We start from the raw sequence: 18,647 nt of genomic DNA, 5'->3' as shown, positions 1-18,647 counted from the left end.
GGGTTGATCAGGTGCTTGCCATGGGAAGGGGCTGCCGGGGACTTTATCTAGAGAGCACCTCTGGGTGCCCGGGTGCTGTGGCGAGTGGATTCGCCAGCTCTGGGCTTCTCCTGGTGATGCCAGGGGTGCTCCATGGGGGCTTTGCTGGGTCAGCCCTCTCTCCATTGAGGTGTGGGTCCCCCCTGCCAGGTCCTAGTGGAGCCACCCAGGGCCAGGCTGGGCATGTGGTTTGGCAGCTGCTTTACATAAAAGACTGTTTTTGGTTTTTAGAAGCAGAACAAATGTGTTCTCTATAAGCTGGAAAATAAGGAAGGAAAAGCTTGCATATAAAAAAATACAACCACGTTCCTACCCCCCAGAGAGAGACTGCCAGCCTCCTGGCCAATGTAGGTTCTGATGAAAAGGAACAGAGCTGTCCTCCCCCCCGTTCACCATCCTCCCCCTTCCAGTGGCTGCTGGGGGAAGGAGCTATGAAATATACAGATTCTGGAGCCCCCGCTCTAGACCCAGTAGGTTAGACTCCTGAAGGATGGGGCAGGTATTTGGTAGCTGGGGTGGGGCTGTGAGTCAGTGGGACCTGGGTTCAGGTCCCGCCTCTGCCTTCCTTCCATCAGGTGGGGCAGGAAGCGTTGCCTCTCTGAGCCCTGTGACCTCGTCTTCTTGAATGTGTCCTGCAGGGAGGCCCTGCACACAGTAGGTGCCCAACTGACGCTCTCATGCATTTGGTAAGAATGGCAGGGTTCTCAGCCTGGGCACTGTTCGGGTTTTGGGGGGCTGGGTCATTCTCTGTTGCAGGGGCTGCTCTGGGCTCTGCAGGATGCTTAGCAACACCCCTGCTTCCACCCACCAGACCCCAGTGGCACCTCAGCCCCCTTTGCTACCACCAGAAATGCCTCCAGACATTGCCCACTGTCCTCTGGGGGTCACAGTCACTCCCGCCAGACCCCTGTGATACAGGATCTTAGAGAGGGACCTCAGGAGGGGAGAAAGGTCCTGTGAAGGAGTTTTCCTCGGAGCTTGCGCCCAGCATGTAGATTTTGTTCATTCACATACTTCCCGTAAGTACCTAGTGTGTACTTCCCCTAGGCAGGCGTGACACTCTGCCCATCCACCCCTGCCTTCCCAGTGGGGTAGGGTGGTGACTTAAGGCCCTGCTCCTGCCACCCTCTCTCCCTCTGTAAAACGGGATAAGGTTATCTTGAGGGGTTGCTGGTGATATGGCGAGGTGCTCTGTCACCTTCAGGCGGGCTGTTTTCTTTCTGGGCCTCGGTTTCCCCATCTGGAGAAGGGCGTTCATAATAGCATTTACCTTCTGGGTTGCAGTGGGGAGTCAGGGGTCACTGTGGCTGTGATGATGAGCCCATGATGTGTGCCCGCTTCTGTCCTGGGGCTCCCTCAGCCCGCTGTGCCCCGGCGCTGGGGCAGAAGCCCTTGGCACCTTCTTTGTGCCTGGCCTCACGGGTGGGGGTTTCTACTGCAGGGGGCTCAGTTGCCTTCCTCCCCAGGCCCCCAAGGAGCCAGCTCAGCAGAGATCCCTAGGGGGATTAAGTGGGTTCATTTGATCCCGAACGTGAACCTGAGCAGGCCGCTTATCTCCTCAAAAGCCAGACGGGCAGTGGGCCAAGCGGGGAGTGTGGGATTTTATCCTCCGGCCGCGGCCCTGCCCCTCCCACCGCCAGCGCCTCAGCTGTGTGCCTGCCCATCTCAGTGCGGCACATGCCGCGTGAATTCATCTGACCCTCTCAGTGATCCCGTGACCCAGCAACCATCATCATTGCCAGGCAAGCAATGAAGGCTCAGAGAGGTTAGCTCCCTGGCTCAGCGCCACACTGCATCCCAACCACCCTGACAATATGTACCCCATAGACTTGGAAAATCCCCTCTACTCCTGGGCAATGAAATTCCTCCTTAATACAGACTAGACTTGACACAGAATTAACAACAACAGCAAAGATCTGTGCAGTGCTCCGACCGTCGGGTAAGGGGAAGTGGGGAAACGAGAGGGAGGAGTGGCTGGCTCCCACTCAGAATGAGTAAGCGTGGATTCGCGAGAAAGCAGAGCAGAGCCCTACAGTGCTGAGGGGGAGGAGAGTGACATTTAAGAAATAGCTAGTATTTGGATTGGTTTTGCCAGGTTTTCTTGAATGGCCAGGTCATTTGAAAATTGTGTAGGGAGGGTGACTTTTATGGAGTGGGACTGTCCCAAAGGCCATGAGCCAGTCATGGGGCAGCCAAAAACATCCCTGGGGTGGGAACCCTGCCATGGAGACCCCCCGCCCCGCCCTAACAGCACAGTAAAAAATAACAGAACAGTAAACATAATATACTGTTATTGTGAGATGGAATAATAATAAACAGTAACTATGTTTGGGGGAGAACAGCATTGCCATCGAGACCCTCTGTTTTCATATCAATAATAATGACAAAAAGAAAAGAATGGCAGACCAGGCACCATGATGGACCCCCACCCTGTCGCCATCTGGCTTGGACGACTGCAGTAGCCTCTTCCGGGTCCCCAGTCCACTCTGGTCACCCCTGTCTGGTCTCTGAGTTGCAGCCAGAGGGATCCCATCAGAAGGACCATAAGACTGTGGCCCCACACTCTCCATTCTCTTCCCACTGCTCTGAGAATAAATTCAGAGGCCACCCGGGAGCTCCTCAGCCCTCACCGACCGCATCTGCCTCTGGGCCTTCGCGTTTGTTGTTCCCTCCACCTGGAATGCTGTTCCCTGCATATCGACACAGCCGGCTCCTTGCTGCCATTCAGGTCCCAGCTCAGTGCACGTTTAGAAGGCCTGATGTGATGTGGGGGGGAGTTAGAGTGGAGGAGAGGTCCCACAGGAGGGGACCTGCCCAGCCTGGGGCACCACAGGACCCTCTCTCCCACCAGCTGGCTCCTTCACCAGATTCCACATCATCATAGTTCTTATGGTTATTTTATAACCTTGCAAGTTTTAGAATTATATCTCATTCTGTATGTGTATTTATATATATGTATGTTGTTATATATATGAATATGTATTCTTTATAACATACTTTTCTCATATAAAAATATATGATTGGTCTCTCCGTACAATGGAATATTATTCAGCCATGAAAAGGAATGAAGTACGGATGCATGCTACGCTGTGGGTGAACCTTGAAACCATGATGCTGAGTGAAAGAAGCCAGACACACAAGGCCACATAGTGTACGATTCCACTTTCATGAAATGCCCAGAACAGGCAAACCCATAGAGACAGAAAGCAGATTGGTGGTTGCCAGAGGCTGGAAGGAGGGGACCTGGGGAGAACCTACTCCACGTTAACGGGGTCTCCTTTTAGAGTGATGAAAATGTTTTGGAATTAGGTAGAGGTGATGGTTGCACAGCACTGGGAATGTCCTAAATGTCAGAGCTGCCTACTTTAGAGTGGTTAATTTTATGTTATGTGAATTTCATCTCCATTTGAAAAATGTGGGAACTAAAAAAGATGGAGTAGTCCGCCTTTAATCTTGGGGGATATATTCTAAGACCCCCAGTGGATGCCTGAAGCTGCAGACAGTATGGAACCCTATATACACTCCATCTTTTCCTACATGTACAGACCTATGACAAGGTTTTCTTTACAAATTAGGCACAGTGAGAGATTAACAACCATAACTAATAATAAAATAGGACAGGCCAGGTGTGGTGGCTCATGCCTGTAACCCCAGCACTTTGGGAGGCCAAGGTGGGTGGATCTCTTGAGGCCAGGAGTTCGAGACCAGCCTGACCAACATGGTGAAACCCCGTCTCTACTAAAAATACAACAAAATTTCGCCAGGCGTGGTGGCGGGTGCCTGCAATCCCAGTTACTCAGGAGGCTGAGGAAGGAGAATCACTTGAACTTGGGAGGTCGAGGTTGCAGTGAGCCGAGATTGCACCATTGCACTCCAGCCTGGGTGACAGAGCGAGACTCTGTCTCAGAAAAAATAAACATAAATAAAATAAAATAAAATAAAATAAAATAAAATAAAATAAAATAAAATGACAATGTTAACAGTATGCTAGTATCACTACTCTTGTGCTTTGGGGCCATTGTTCAGTCAGATAAGGGCTACTTGAATACAAGCACTGCTGTACTATCACAGTTGATCCGATTCCCGGGACGGACACTCACAGGCAGGACCGTCTGCAGAGTGGGTCCTTCTGGGCAGAGGGAGGGGTGACGTCCTGGGCTGGACAGGACGCAGGACGTGACGGTGCAAGATCTCATCATGCTACTTAGAACAGCGTGCAATTTAAAACTTAGGAATTGGCTGGGCGCGGTGGCTCATGCCTGTAACCCCAGCACTTTGAAAGGCCAAGGTGGGTGGGTCTCTTGAGGCCAGGAGTTTGAGACCAGCCTGGCCAACATGGTGAAACCCTGACTATACTAAAAATACAAAAATTAGCTGGGTGTGGTGGCAGACACCTGTAATCCCAGATACTCAGGAGGCTGAGGCAGGAGAATCACTTGAACCCAGGAGGTGGAGGCGGAGGCTGCAGTGAGCTGAGATCGCACCACTGCACTCCAGCCTATATAACAGAGCGAGAAAAACAAAAACCCAAAAACTTATGAGTTGTTTATTTGTGGAATTTTCCGTTTAATGTTTTCAGACCACCATACTGAAACTGTGGAAAACTGCCGCGGCTGAGCAGGAACTGCAGTACATATTTATTAAGCCCTTACTGTATGCTAGGCATTTGCTCTTACTGTAGGCAGGCATTCGCTCACTGAGCCTCTGAGTCAGCCCTGTGAGCTGAGTTTCTATTTTACAGGCGAGGAAACAGGCTCAGAAGGGTTAAGCCACGTGCCCAGGGTCACAGAGCTAGAAAGCAGTGCAGCCGGGTTTTGAACCGGGGTCTCAGACCGTATCCTGAGATGACGAGACTTGTGCTCTGTGGCGTTGCTGCAGGCTGAGCCCTGCCAGGGAGCAGAAGCAACCTGTGCCTGGAATGGGTCTCTCCTTCCTGTCTGTGCTCCACCTACGCACACCCCTGAACTGCTGCCCTGGGTAATGTGTGGCTTTGCGTGTGTCCTGGTGACATGGAGACTCTGGGTTGGGGCCAGTTCACAGCTCTGCCTGTGTGCATGGAACTTTGCTCATCTGGGGGGCCCAGAGAGGGTCCCCAGGCCGAAAGGCTGTTCCACGCCACTTGTCCCCCACCCCCACCCTGACCACAGAAGCGGGAACTTCCCAGCACGGGGCAGCACAGGGAATCAGCGTGGCTCACTCTGTGGGGCGTGTGGGGCCACTGGGCTGTTTCAGTTTCTGCTGCGTTTCTTGCTCTGACTCAGGGCCCTGACCCCAGCCGGGCCACTTGGGCTTCTGAACGCCTGCCAGGCTGAGCTGAGCTCACTGGTACATGAGAAAGATCCTGGGCTGAGCTGCCCTTGCTGCCCTTGCCTGGCATCCTTGGGCCTTGATTTTCCCATCTGTGTGGTGGGGGCTTCAAAGTGCCCCGTGTGTCGGTGGGTTGGTGTGGAGGGATTGGGTGTGGACACCAGGGGCTGAAAGCTGATGGGGACTCATGGGGAAACCTGTGCCTCGGATCCCTCCAGACCAGAGGCTCCTGCAGAGCCCTGCCCATGGAAGATCTGGGTGGGGGGCGGCCTTGTCTCTGGGTGCTTCTGTTGTCATTGGCCTCTGGCCCCAGCCTGGTGGTCACCAAAGCCTGTTTTCCCTGGGCCTCCTGCGGAGGTGGGAGGCAGGGAAGGTGGGCTCTCATCCAGTCCTCTCATCATGGCCCTCCGAGACTCTGCTCCCTCCCCCTGGGCCTTGCTTCTGGGTGTTTGAGGTGCTGGGGACATTGGTTGGTGTCTCAGTAGGGTTGCAGGCTGGCAAGGGGCCCTGGGGAGGTGGCCTGGTGAACCCCGATGGTGAGCTTCAACTGAGCACTGCTGGGTGCCAGGCTGTAAATTTCTCTTCAGAGTAGCCCCTGGCATCATCCCCGTTTTACAGATGGGCACACTGAGGTTCTGAGAAGCAAGGCATCTTCTTCAGGCTTTAAAAAATGACAGCACTAGGGCTGGAGCGGGAGCCAGCCTGATTTTAGCCACCTAATATAATTGCCTCCGTTTCACCACAAGGAAACTGCCTCTGAGAAGTTAAGCAGCACACACAGGGGTCGCAGTCTCCTGCCAAGATGAGATGGCTCAGGGATTTGATCTGGGTCTCAGGCCCATTTGAGGGCCGCCCGGGGACTCTGTATGTCAGCCCCATTCGTGCCTGGCTGTCCCCTCCTGTGTGTGGGCACCGGCTGAATGGTGGAAGCAGGTCCCTCCTGGGAGCAGGTCACGGGTGCTGGGGCTGCATCCCTGACCTACCCTGGGTCTGGGCTGGTGTGGAGGCAGAGGCGGATGTCCTGGGGGTTTGAATGGGGGCAGAGCCTGCTTGTGAGGTGGAAGGTGGGGCAACTGAATCAGTATGGGCCACCCTCCCACCCTGAATATCCCCAGGCCATCATGACAAATCTCTTTCACCATCTCTTGACCCAGCAATTAATTGCTCCTTGTGCTCCCACCCTCCAGGGAGCTTCTAACGGCCAGACCCTGCTCCTGGGTGGGCAGCCCGGGGCAGAGGCAGGGGAGGGTCCGCAGTGGTTTTTCTGTTCAGCTGCAGATTCAGGGGTCCCCAGGCCATGCAGCCTCTCTGGGAGAAGCCAGCAGCTGACATTTGGGGTACTTGCTCTGCCTATCTGTGGGGCTAAACCTGAGTTAATCTGCAACCTACTGTGAGGCAGGTGTTGTGATGTTCCTCTTTTACAGACAGGGTCACTGTGGGGCATAGAGAGGTTTCCCGAAGCTTCCATCTCATCCAGCAGTCTCCAGTGCACCCTTTCCATAGAGGCCCTTCTCATCTCCCGACCCACGGGACTCCCCGGGCAGGGGGTGCCGGGCAGGGGTTGCCGGGCAGAGGCGGCGTCGCTGGTGCTGGCTGATGCTGCGTGTGGATCCCAGTCCTGGGAACTCTCTGGGAGGGCTTTCTTGCCTCACTTCCTCCATCTGCACAGGGGGAGGATGTGGGGCGGTTGTAAGAATTAAACGAGTTAATCATAAGGGGTTAGCATTGTGCGGAGGCAGTGAAACCCTGAGCTTCAGTAACCGCGGGGCTGTCGGTGCCCGTGAGGGTGAGGGGGCTGGACAGACAGTTGGATGGACAGCTGGCCTCTCCGTGCTGCCGCGTGGGGCCTCCGCGGCCTCCCGGCCTGGGCTGCGCTCCCTGCCCTGTCGTGGCCCGGGCTTGGCCATGAGCCAGGCTGCTGCCACCCCAACAGAGCCCGCGTCCCCCTTCCCTCCCGAAAGCGGTCGATACCCCAGCTCCTTCCTGGCCTCTAATTGCTGCTGCCGGCTGCTGTCTCTGATGGCGGCCCCACGCCCCACAGCGAAGAGATGGGTGGTGAGGTTTCTGGGAAGCCTAGTCCCCGCTAAATCCACAGCGTTGTCGGGGTGGAGAATGGAGTGGCCGAGGGCAGAGGGTCAGATGCTCGGGGTCCCGTCTCCCCGCCCCTTGCTGGCTGTGTGACCTGGGGCAGGTGACCCCGTGTGGGTCTGTTTCCCCACCCCTGAAACGGGGTCCGGGCAGTGGAGATGCACGTGGCCTGGCAGGAAGTGAGGGCTGTTCTTATTGTTGTGATGATCGTTGTCATGGTTTTTGCAGCGGCTCCTCCCCAGTTGCTGTGCGTGGTGTCAGTGCAGCCTCCCTTGTTGGGAGCCAGACAGGTGGCCCTGGGGCTGGGGCGCGTTCCTGGGCAGGGCACGGGGTTGCTCCTCAGTCCCCCTCTGGACGGGGCTGCGGCCCACCCCCACCTCCCTGCTGGTCCCACTACAGGCCTTGATCACTCACATCCATGCTGCCAGCCCCCTTGGCCTTGTTCTGGTGGCCCTTGCCCTAGCTGGTGGAGGAGGGATGGGAGGGAGAGAGGCTGTGACCCCCATCTTTGCGCACCCGCCCGCCCTTGGCTGTTGCAGTCCAGTGGGTACTGAGACCTTGGTGAACTCTGGGTGGCTGCCTCTGCAGCTTCCAGGAGAGCTGGCGCGGGGCGGGCTGCCTCGGCTGTCACTGGAGAAGGAAAACGTATCCCAGCGGCTTCTCAATGGAAGGGCTGCGGAGCCTGCCTCCCTCCCGCTCTGACTGTCTGGGCTAGTGGCTACCACAGGGACGGGGACCAGGTGACACCATGTCTCACGGCACCTGGGTTGTGCCGTGCTGGAAGTCCCCAAACTCCAGCCTGCAGGGAAGGCTTCTGGGAGTCATACCTGCCCCTTGGGGGCCAGGGTCTGATCTGTGGGTCTGCGGGGTCCAGTTTAGAGCTTCTGCAGAGCACGCCCCGAGGCTGGCTCATGCTGGCCTGGCAGGTTCCTAGGGCCTGGGGCGGGCGCTGAGGGTCTTGGCCTGGGTGCCCAGGGCAGAGGTGGCCTGGAGTGGAGCCTGGGCTGCTGTCGCCCACCTCGCCCATCTCTGTGGGCACTGTGGGTGCTCGCTCAACACCCGTTCTTCTCCCTTCTGGAAGATGTCCCTCATGTGGCCCTGCCGAGGGTGTGGCTGTTGTGGCCGGTGTGGCCACTGGTCAGGGGAGGCTGGGCTGAGAGGGAGGATTATACTGAGCCCTGGGCTTGAGTAATCATGGGTCCTGGAGGCACAGGAGCCCCGAGGCAATGGCCCCGCCCTGTTCCTGCTGCTGCTGCAGGTCTGGTGGGAAAGGCTCCAGAGTCCAGACACCAAGCCCTTGCCCAGCATTGAGGCTGGAGCCCTGCAGTTCTGATCCTCCATGAAGGAAGAGGCTGAGGCTGGGTCTGGAGAGGGCAAGAAGTCGATGCCTCCATGGAGCCCTCAGGGATTGACCCAAAGGTGTCCTCGCTGGCCCTGCCCCACACTGTTCCTACTCAGTTATGTGTTCCACTGGAGCATGTGGCTCCCCACCTGTAGCCAGGAACACAGCCCCCATCCCCCTCCAGCTCTCCACTCCCCATCCCCCTCCAGCTCTCCACTCCCCATCCCCCTCCAGCTCTCCACTCCCCATCCCCCTCCAGCTCTCCACCCCCTCCCCCTCCAGCTCTCCACCCCCTCCCCCTCCAGCTCCACTCCCATCCTCCTCCAGCTCCATCCCCACCCCCACTCCATCTCCACACCCCACCTGCTCCATCTCCACTCCCCATCCCCTTCAGTCTCCACTCCTCATACCCCTCCATCACCACTCCCCTTCCCCTTCCATCTCCACTCCCCACCCCCCTCCATCTCCTCCTCCATCCCCCTCCATTTCCACTCCCTGTCTGCCTCCATCTCCACTCCCCGTCCCCCTCCATCTCCACTCCCCGTCCCCCTCCAGCTCTCCACTCCCCGTCCCCCTCCATCTCCACTCCCCGTCCCCCTCCAGCTCTCCACTCCCCGTCCCCTCTAGCTCTCCACTCCCCACCCCCTCCAGCTCCACTCCCCATCCCCCTCCAGCTCTCCACCCCCATCCCCCTCCAACTCTCCACCCTATCCCCCTCCAGCTCTCCACCCCTTCCCCCTCCAGCTCCACTCCCATCCCCCTCCAGCTCCATCCCCACCCCTCTCCATCTCCACTCCCCATCCCCTTCAATCTCCACTCCTCATACCCCTCCATCACCACTCCCCTTCCACCTCCATCTCCACTCCCCACCCCCCTCCATCTCATCCTCCATCCCCCTCTATCTCCACTCCCCGTCTGCCTCCATCTCCACTCCCGGTCCCCCTCCAACTCTCCACTCCCCATCCCCCTCTAGTTCTCCGCTCCCCACCCCCTCCAGCTCTCCACTCCCCATCCCCCTCCAGCTCTCCTCTCCCCATCCCCCTCCAGCTCTCCACTCCCCATCCCCCTCTAGTTCTCCACTCCCCATCCTCCTCCAGTTCTCCACCCCCATCCCCCTCCAACTCTCCACCCCATCCCCCTCCAGCTCTCCACTCCCTATCCTCTTCCAGCTCTCCACCCCATCCCCCTCCAGCTCTCCACCCCCATCCCCCTCCAGCTCTTCACTCCCCATCCCCCTCCATCTCCCCCATCCCCCTCTAGCTCTCCACCCCCAGCCTCTTCCATCTCCTCTCCCCATCTCCCTCCATCTCCACCTCCATCCACCTCCATCACTGCTCCCCATCCCCATCCCCCTCCATCACCAATCCCCATCCCCCTCCATCTCCACTCCCCATCCCCCTCCAGCTCTCCACTCCCCATCCCCCTCCATCAGCACTCCCCGGCCCCCTCCAGCACTCAACTCCCCACCCCCTCCATCACCACTCCCCATCCCCCTCCATCTCCACTCCCCATCCCCCTCCAGCTCTCCACTCCCCATCCCCCTCCATCACCACTCCCCATCCCCCTCCATCTCCACTCCCCATCCCCCTCCAGCTCTCCACCCCATCCCCCTCCATCTCCTCTCCCCACCCCCTCCATCTCCAATCCCCATCCCCCTTCATCTCCACTCCCATCCCCCTCCATCTCCACTCCCCACCCCCTCCATCTCCACTCCCCATCCCCCTTCATCTCCACTCCCCATCCCCCTTCATCTCCACTCCCCATTCCCCTTCATCTCCACTCCCCATCCCCCTCCAGCTCTCCACTCCCCACCCCCTCCATCTCCACTCTCCATCCCTCTCCATCTCCACCCTCCATCCCCTTCCAGCTCTTCACTCTGAATCCCCCTCCGTATTGACCCCTATCCCCCTCCAGCTCTCCACCTCCCATCCCTCTCCAGCTATTCACTCCCCATCCCCCTCCATATCCACCCCCATCCCCCTCCATCTCCACTCCCCATCTCCCTCCAGTTCTACTCCCCATCCCCTTCCATCTCCACCCCTATCCCCCTCCAGCTCTTCACTCCCCATCCTCTTCCATATCCACCCCATCCCCCTCCAGCTCTTCACCTCCCATCCTCCAGCTCTCCACCCCTCATCCCCCTCCAGCTCTCCACTCCCCACCCCCTCCATCTCCACCTCCATCCCCCTCCAGTTTTTCACTCCCCATCCCCCTCCACATCCGCCCCCATCCCCCTCTAGCTCTCCACCTCCCACTCCCCTCCAGCTCTCCACCCCCATCCCCCTCCAGCTCTTCACCCCCATCCCCCTCCAGCTCTTCACTCCCCATCCCCCTGCATATCCACCTCCCATCCCCCTCCATCTCCATCTCCATCCCCCCCATCTCCACTCCCATCCCCCTCCAGCTCCACTCCCCATCCCCCTCCAGCTCTACTCCCCAGCCCTCTCCAGTTCTCCACTCCCCAGCCCTCTGGCTGCCCCAGCTTCTCTAACCCTCTGAGCTGGTTCCTGCCCCCGGGCCTTTGCACAGGCTGTGTGCCTTCTGCCTGGAGTGCTCTTTTTTCCTTCCTCATGGACAGCTGTTCCTCGGCCCTCTGTGCTTGGCTCCAGTGTCTCCTCCTGCAGGAGGCCCTCCCTGCCCTCCCTGCTCTCCCTCCCACCACTGCAGTGTTGCCATGGTTTATGTCCGTCACTCCAGGGGCCACTCTTTGCAATCACCTTGCTCACTTATGGGTGTACCGGAGGGTGTTTGGGTGTGGGTATGTGTGACCTTGGCCCCCAAGACCCTCAACTTTTGTGTTCACAGTCATGGCCCTGTACCTGGCAGGTAACAGGGGGTCTGTCCTCTCTGTTTGTTGAGCAGCTGAAGGTTGATGGTGTCCTGGTCCAGGCAGGTCAAACCTGCCTCTGGGTTTGAATGTCGGCTGGCTTTGCCTCTTGCGGCTGTGTGGCCGTGGGTGGCGGCTTCCCATCTCTGAGTGTGGCGAATGGACGAGTCAGGTTGGCCTTTGTGGCTAGGGTGAGCCAGGCGGGCTTCCTGGAGGAGGAAAAGATGGTGCTTGTTCTGGTTCCAGCAGGCTGAGGGTGCGTTTGGTAGGGTTGAGGGTAAAAGCCAACGCCAGGAGGTGGGCCTTATACGGCTTGTTTGGGAGCTGACAAGGGGGGTGCTGTCAGGTGGGGGCAAGTCTCAGCCTGTGGGCCAGGAGTGGTCACGGTGGGCTTCGCAGAGGGGAGCCTTGGAACCGGTCCTTGCTCCTCCCCGTGCATCTGCTTTGCCGGGAGACTAGCCTGGTCAGCCCCAGGGGCGCGAGGATGGAGGCCCGGCCCTTCTTCCAGATGCGGGTGGACTGAGCCGGCGGCTTCAGAGGAATAGGGGTGCCCAGGTTCCCCCAGCCTGCCTGGGAGGGTGAGGGGGAGCGTGGGAGCTTGCTGGGGGACAGTGAGCACGAAGGAGCGGGTGGGACGCCGTGCGGGGAGGGCCCGCGGAGGCGGCCAGTGGGCCTGGGCCTGAGCTGGAATGTGTGTGGGTGGCCCTGAGCCGGTGAGTGTGAACCAGGTATGCACGAGTGTGAACGAGTGTGAATGTGAGTGCAGCAGAGTGAGCAAGTGCAGCCGCGGCCTTGAGCGAGTGAGTAGTGGGTGTGAGCACAGGGGAGCGTGAGACAGTGAGTGAGACCTGCCGCTGTGGGGCTGAGCTGGGAGACGCCCAGCCCGGGAAGCCCTGAGGGGTGCGGCTCTGCCGGGGAGGTGTGGGGCCCGGTCCACACCGTGGCCCACATGCCCTGGCCGCTCGCGGGCAGCCTGGGCTGCAGCAGCCTCCACCCCACGCTGCCAGCCCTGTGCCCTGATGCCCTGGCTCCTCATGGCCCAAGCACTTGGCCCTGAGTTTGGATCCCCACTCACTCCCTTCCTTGCCGCGTGGCCTTGAGTGAGTCCTCCCTCAGAGCAGCAGTTTCCCGGCCAGGGACACGGGATGGCCGCGCCTCTGAAAGGGTCCTGTGCAGGAAGTGGATGTTGTCACCCTCTCCTCCCCTCCCCTACTAGCTCTGCCCAGGGTGGGAGAGGAGGAGCAGGCCTCTTGATTCTCACCATCCCTTGCCTGCCTTCGGACTCTAATGCACGATGCTCTCCACGCTGGCCCGTCTCCCACCTCGCTGCGCCCAGCCTGGCCGCCCACCCACATCACTCTCCTGGACTGGCACAGTGGCCTCTCCCTTGGCTGTGGCTTCTGCCCTCACCCGCGCTCCACGGCCGGATGCATCTCCACTTTGGAGTGGGACCTTGCCCCTCTGCAGCCTGCAGAACCCTCCTAAGGTTCTCTGCTCTGGAGGTAAAACCCATCTGCAGAACCCTGCGTGACCCGCCCCTGCTGCCTCCAGCCCTCCCCTCTCTTCCTCTCCCCCTGGCTCTGCTCCAGCCAGGGCCCTGGGTTCCTTCCCACCTCAGCCCAGCGCCCGCTGCCCCTTGGTCCCTCAGTCATCTCCCTGGATTCTGGCCAGTGTGACAGGTTGCCTGTCCTGGGAAGTCCCTGCCGAGTTTTCTAAATTGGGAACCCCTCTTTGGACCTATGCGTCACTCCATTACTGCTGGGAGATTCTCTGTTTCCCTCTGGACAATGTGACCTTGGGGCCAGCCCCCACTGGCCTTGACCCCACGCCACCGGGACACCCTGGGACTCTTGTCTGTTGGGGATTGCAGGCTGAGCTGGCTGGGGTTGGGAGCAGGTTAGGAGAAGATGGGGTCTGATCTCCCAGCTGTCTCTCCCAGGTGGAGGTTGAGAGCTTCTTGGTGCCCAGGGAGAGCGCCTGCCAGGCCTGGCTCTGCCCTAGCCCATGACGGGACGTGCTGCAGGTGGCTGGCCACCGAGGCTTCCGGGAGCTGGGGAGGGTGGCTGTGAAGATGTGCCCGGGCCCTCCCTGTTTCCAGCCTTCCTGCAGGGTCTGTCTCTGGAGCTGATGCAGATGGCAGGACCAAGTGCCAAGCCTGGGGGCATCATAGTGAAAAAAGCGTTTAAAAAAGAAAAAAGGGCAGGAAAGAAGTGGCTGGCTTGTTCCCCTGCGAGCTGCCTGCAGCTGCCCTTTCCAAGGCTCCCTCCTTGGGGCCTGAGGGCCTGCCAGGCACTGGAGAGGGCTGGCCTCTCGGAGCTTGGCTGCCAGCCCCTGGGTGGGGGTAGGAGTCATGTCCAGCAAGAACTGAGCACTCGAAGTGGCACACACTGGAGTGGCACACACTGGAGTGGCACATACTAGAGTGGCACACACTGGCACTGAGGGCACTTTACACTCACAACATTCCTGTGGGGCCAGCATTTTTAAAATGATCATTTCCATTTTAGAGACGGTGAATCTGAGGCTCAGAGAGGTGAAGTTGCTTGTTCCAAGTTGCACAGCTAGGAGAGGGTAGAGGCCAGATTGGAACCTGGGGAGCCTGGCTTCAGAGCTTGAGCACTGCACACAGCTGCTCCCTTGTGGGAGCGGGCAGCCCTGGCCTCACCAGTCCCCGATCCCTCAGCTTCGGCACGAGGTGGAGAAGGGGTTTCCCAGAGGTCCACTTGAGACTGACTGTCCAGTGCTCTGCCCGCTGTACTATTTTTTACTTGTTCTTTTCATGCAGAAGTTAACACGATAAAGAATGCATAAACCCCTTGGTGCAGATTAGCGAACAATTATAAAGGGGTCACCTTGTAGCCACGGGTTGCCTTCTCTCTAGAGGTGATTGGCGTCCTAGCGTTGGTGGGAATCACATTCTTTTTGTTGTGTTTGACTGCCTCTGCAGGCCTCTTACAAATGTGAAAGTTGTTTTGTCTTGCCCAGAATCCTATCATGGAACCATAGAGGCTGCAGCCTTGAATCTGGCTTCTTGGACACAGCCTGAGTCTCAGATTCCTCCCTGTGGTTCTGTGTGTCTGCACTTGGTTCCTCTTGATTGCAGAGTCATATGGCATGGATGTACCACTGTTTGTTTATCCGTTCACCTGTTGATGGACTGTTGGGTTGTTTTCAGTTGTTCTGCGATTGTGCATAAAGCATCAGTGAACATTTGTGTGCGAGTCTATGTGGCTGTTTTCATGTCTGTCTGATAAAGTCCTAGGAGTTGAATTACTGAGTCATGTGGCAAGCATGTGTTTAACTATAAGAAATGGCCAAACTGTTTTTGCAAAGTAGTTGCTCCATTTTGCATCCCATCGGCAACGGGTGAGGGTTCCAGGTGCTCTTTCTTCTCACCAGCACTTGATGTTGTCTGTGTCATGTTTGCCATCCCCATGGGTGAACAGTGGTCTTTCGTGGTTTTAATTGCCCTCTCTTAAGGACTGATGACATTGGGCATCTTTTTGTGTCTTATTGGCCGTGTGTATATACTCTTTGGTGAAGTGTCTATGTTGTCTTTTGCCTGTCTGCTGTTGAGTTGACTGGCTCATATTGATTTGTGGGTGTCCCCTCTGTATTCTGGATACTAGCTGTCATTGCACTATTTTTGACTTTGTATGGTAACTCAGAAATTCTTAAATGAGGCTGGGCACAGTGGCTCACACCTGTAATCCCAGCACTTTGGGAGGCCAAGACAGGAGGATTGCTTGAGCCCAGGAGTTTGAAACCAGCCTGGGCAACATGGTGAGACCCTGTCTCTACAAAAAAATACAAAAATTAGCCGGGCATGGTGGCACGTGCCCATAGTCCCAGCTACTTAGGAGGCTGAGGTGGGAGGATCGCCTTAGGCTGAGGCTGCAGGGAGCCATGATTGCACCACTGCACCCCAGCCTGAGTGACAGAGCGAGACTGTATCCAAAACAAAAACAAAAACACTCCAAAATACCAAACAAACAAAAATAAATTCTTGCATGAGAATAGTGGACACCCCCACCCCTGACCCCGTCCTTCAGGTGTCGGTCGACCCATCTGCCTGTTTGTGGGGTCCTCTGGGTAGTTAATGGGGCAGTTTCCCAGTAGCCTAGCCGTGTGGCCCGGGGCCCCTCAGTGGTCTTGCCAGGGTGTGGGATGCCTTTAAATCCACACATCTGGGATTGAATCACAGCTCCGTCACTTCCTGGCTCTGAGAACCTGGGCATGAGATTTGATTGTCTGAGCCTCAGTCTCCGTCTCTGTCCAATAGGTAGCAGTACCCACCTCACAGAGTTATCACGGAGAAGTAGTTGGCCCAGTGCTTGCGACACATGGGCCCTGACGGCAGACGTGGTCTTGTTTCCCTGCACATCGCTGTCATCATGCTAAACTCCATCCATGCGACATCAAGTAACAAAACCCATGTTTTCTCCGCAGGTCTCCCTGAGTCTTTGAGGACACAGCCTCGCTGGAGGCAGTTTCTGGTAGGTTCATGTCTGTCTCCACTTGGTGTCCCCAGGAGGTTCATCCTGCCTGGACCTTCTCACGGGAAGTGGGTCTGGAATTACTCGGAGCCAGGTTCGGCCTGGAGTGTGTGGTGGGGGCCTTGGGGGGCGTGTGGGGTCTGGCACATCAGAGCTGTCCAGCGCAGGGAGCAACTAGGGCCGTTTGCGGGGTCCCCCAGTGATGGGCTGTTTCCTGGCTGAGTTGGTGCAGTGATTTTTTGGTGACGCCTGAGAGATGGGAGGGTCCCTGACAGTGTCAGTGGCAGGAGGGTGGATTTCCCCGGGCTCCGGGGTTCTTGGTTACATTGCTTTTGTGCTTTGGCGGTGGGCCTGCAGGTTTGGCCAGGGTGGGGCCTGTCGATGGGCCCGGGTGTTCGGGTATTGGGTGCTGGAGGAAGCCCTGAGGCTGAACCACCACTGTGGTCCCTGGGCCCGGCAGGCAAAGAGGTGGCCTGGGTCCTGGTCTTATCACTGCTACTTCTGTGCTGGGCACCGGGGCCAGGTTGCTTTATCTCTCTGTATCTCTGTTTCTCCATCTGTAGACTGGGCGGGGGGGCAGTAACAGTTTCCCCTTATAGGGTTTTGCTGCGGTGATTAATGCTCATAGAGGGCAGTGCCTGGCCTGAGAAGGTGCCTAGTGAGTCATAATCACAGGTCGTGCTTTTCACACGTCACCTCATTTTGTGACCCTCACAACAACACTCCAGAATGGGTGGTGCCTCATTTTACAAGTGGGGAAACTGAGGCACAGGTTGGTCACCTGTCCCAGATCTTTCAGCTGGAAGCAAAGAGCTAGAAGCAAAGAACCCCTTCTCACCCTTCCCAAGGAATCCAGCAAGTTTCTCCCGGAGTGCTCATTTCCCAGCCAGGCAGATAGTCGCTGAGGGCATTTCAGGGCTCGTGCACATGGAGGCTGGGGCACACGGCGGGCACACAGCGTGTTCTGGCTCGTGACAGGCTGCTGTCAGGAGATTTCATTCTTGTTCCAAATACAGTCACGTGCTGCGTAACGACATTTTGGTCAACGATGGACCGCATATATGATGGTGGTCCCGTAAGATTATAATACCACATTTTTTTTTTTTTTTTTTGAGACGGAGTCTTGCTCGGTTGCCCAGGCTGGAGTGCAATGGTGTGATCTCGGCTCACTACAACCTCTGCCTCCAGGTTCAAGCTATTCTCCTGCCTCAGCCTCCTTAGTAGCTGGGATTACAGGCATGCGCCACCACACCTGGCTAATTTTTGTATTTTTAGTAGAGATAGGGTTTCGCCATGTTGGCCAGGCTGGTCTCAAACTCCAGACCTCAAGTGATCCTCCTGCCTCGGCCTCCCAAAGTGCTGGGATGACAGGTGTGAGCCACCAAGCCCAGACAATACCACATTTGTACTGTTCCTTTTCTATGTTTGGATACACAGTGTACCACTGGGTTCCAGCTGCCTGTGGGAGTCAGTCCAGCCACATGCCGTACAGGTGGTAGCCTGGGAACCGTCGGCTACACCAGGGTTGTCCAATCTTTTGGCTTCCCTGGGCCACATTGGAAGAAGAATTGTCTTGGGCCACCCAGAAAATACACTAGCACTAATGATAGCTGATGAGCTAAAAAAAAAAAAAAAAAATCACAAAAAGTTCTCATAAATGTTTTCAGAAAGTTTACAAATGTGTGTCAGGCTACATTCAAAGGCGTCCTGGGCTGGGGTTGGACGAGCTTGGATGACACCACACAACCTGGGTGTACCGCCGCCACTGAGCTCTAGGTTTGTGCAAGTCCACCCCCATCATGCTCCCACAGCCACGGCACCGGCTGCCTGTGCGTTTCTCAGAACGCGTCCCTGTGGTTAAGCAGTACATGACTATATATTCGTTTATGGAATGGCTCTTTCTAAAGCATCTACTGTGTGCCAGGCTCTGTTGTGGGTGCTGGGGATAGACCTGTGGACAAGACGGCCAAGCACCCAGTCCTCCCTGCCGGGAGACAGACCATGACCAGAAGTCAGTAAGTCCTACGCTTAGCGGGTCTCTTGGTGGTGAGCACCAGGCTGAGGAACAAGTGGTGAAGGGGTCTGGGGAGCGTGTGGGTGGGCTGGGGGTTGCAGTTTCAAAGTGGGGGACAGGGTAGGCCTCCCTGAGAAGGTGGCCTTTGAGCAAAGACCTGAAGGAGGGGAGGAAGGGAGCATGTAGGTATCTGGGGGAAGGGTGACCCAGGCTGAGGGAACAGGCCTGCCAAGGCATCGAGGCAGCTTGGAATGGGCCTCCCGGGTTGCGGGATTCTGAGTTACCTGGGGGGAGTTTTCCTGGGGGAGGCCTCTTTCCTTTGTCCTGAGCCTTTGGGGGCCCCCACTAGGCAGGAGGGGAGATCAGCTCTGCAGGTCATCTGCTTCCTGGGGCTGGGCCTTGGGCCCTAAGCCCTGGGCCTCACAACCAGGTTTCGTCTTGGAGGGAGCAGGGGAAGGAGGAGTGGGATTTGGAGGGAGGGGGGAAGGAGGAGTGAGATTTGGTGGGGGGGAAGGAGGAGTGGGATTTGGAGGG

At 57.5% G+C, this 18,647-nt stretch overlaps 1 protein-coding gene across 35 annotated transcripts in view; it reads left to right on the top strand.

The window, feature by feature from the left end:
- NCOR2 (nuclear receptor corepressor 2) overlaps nucleotides 1–18,647 on the top strand; it is a 240,969-nt gene that overhangs the window by 16,663 nt on the left and 205,659 nt on the right. For 34 of the 35 annotated variants that reach the window (XM_055239216.2, XM_055239213.2, XM_063614585.1 and 31 more), the window contains exon 2: nucleotides 16,053–16,099. The exons of the other annotated variant lie outside the window; for it this stretch is intronic. The gene's annotated coding sequence lies outside the window, so the exon portion shown is untranslated. The remainder of the gene's footprint in view (nucleotides 1–16,052; nucleotides 16,100–18,647) is intronic. 35 annotated transcript variants of the gene reach the window in all.

Source organism: Symphalangus syndactylus, chromosome 13, assembly GCF_028878055.3.
Source record: "Symphalangus syndactylus isolate Jambi chromosome 13, NHGRI_mSymSyn1-v2.1_pri, whole genome shotgun sequence".
Classification (NCBI taxonomy): Eukaryota; Metazoa; Chordata; class Mammalia; order Primates; family Hylobatidae; genus Symphalangus; species Symphalangus syndactylus.
Note: the sequence above shows the minus strand (reverse complement) of the source record. Positions and strands in the feature narration are given on the sequence as shown.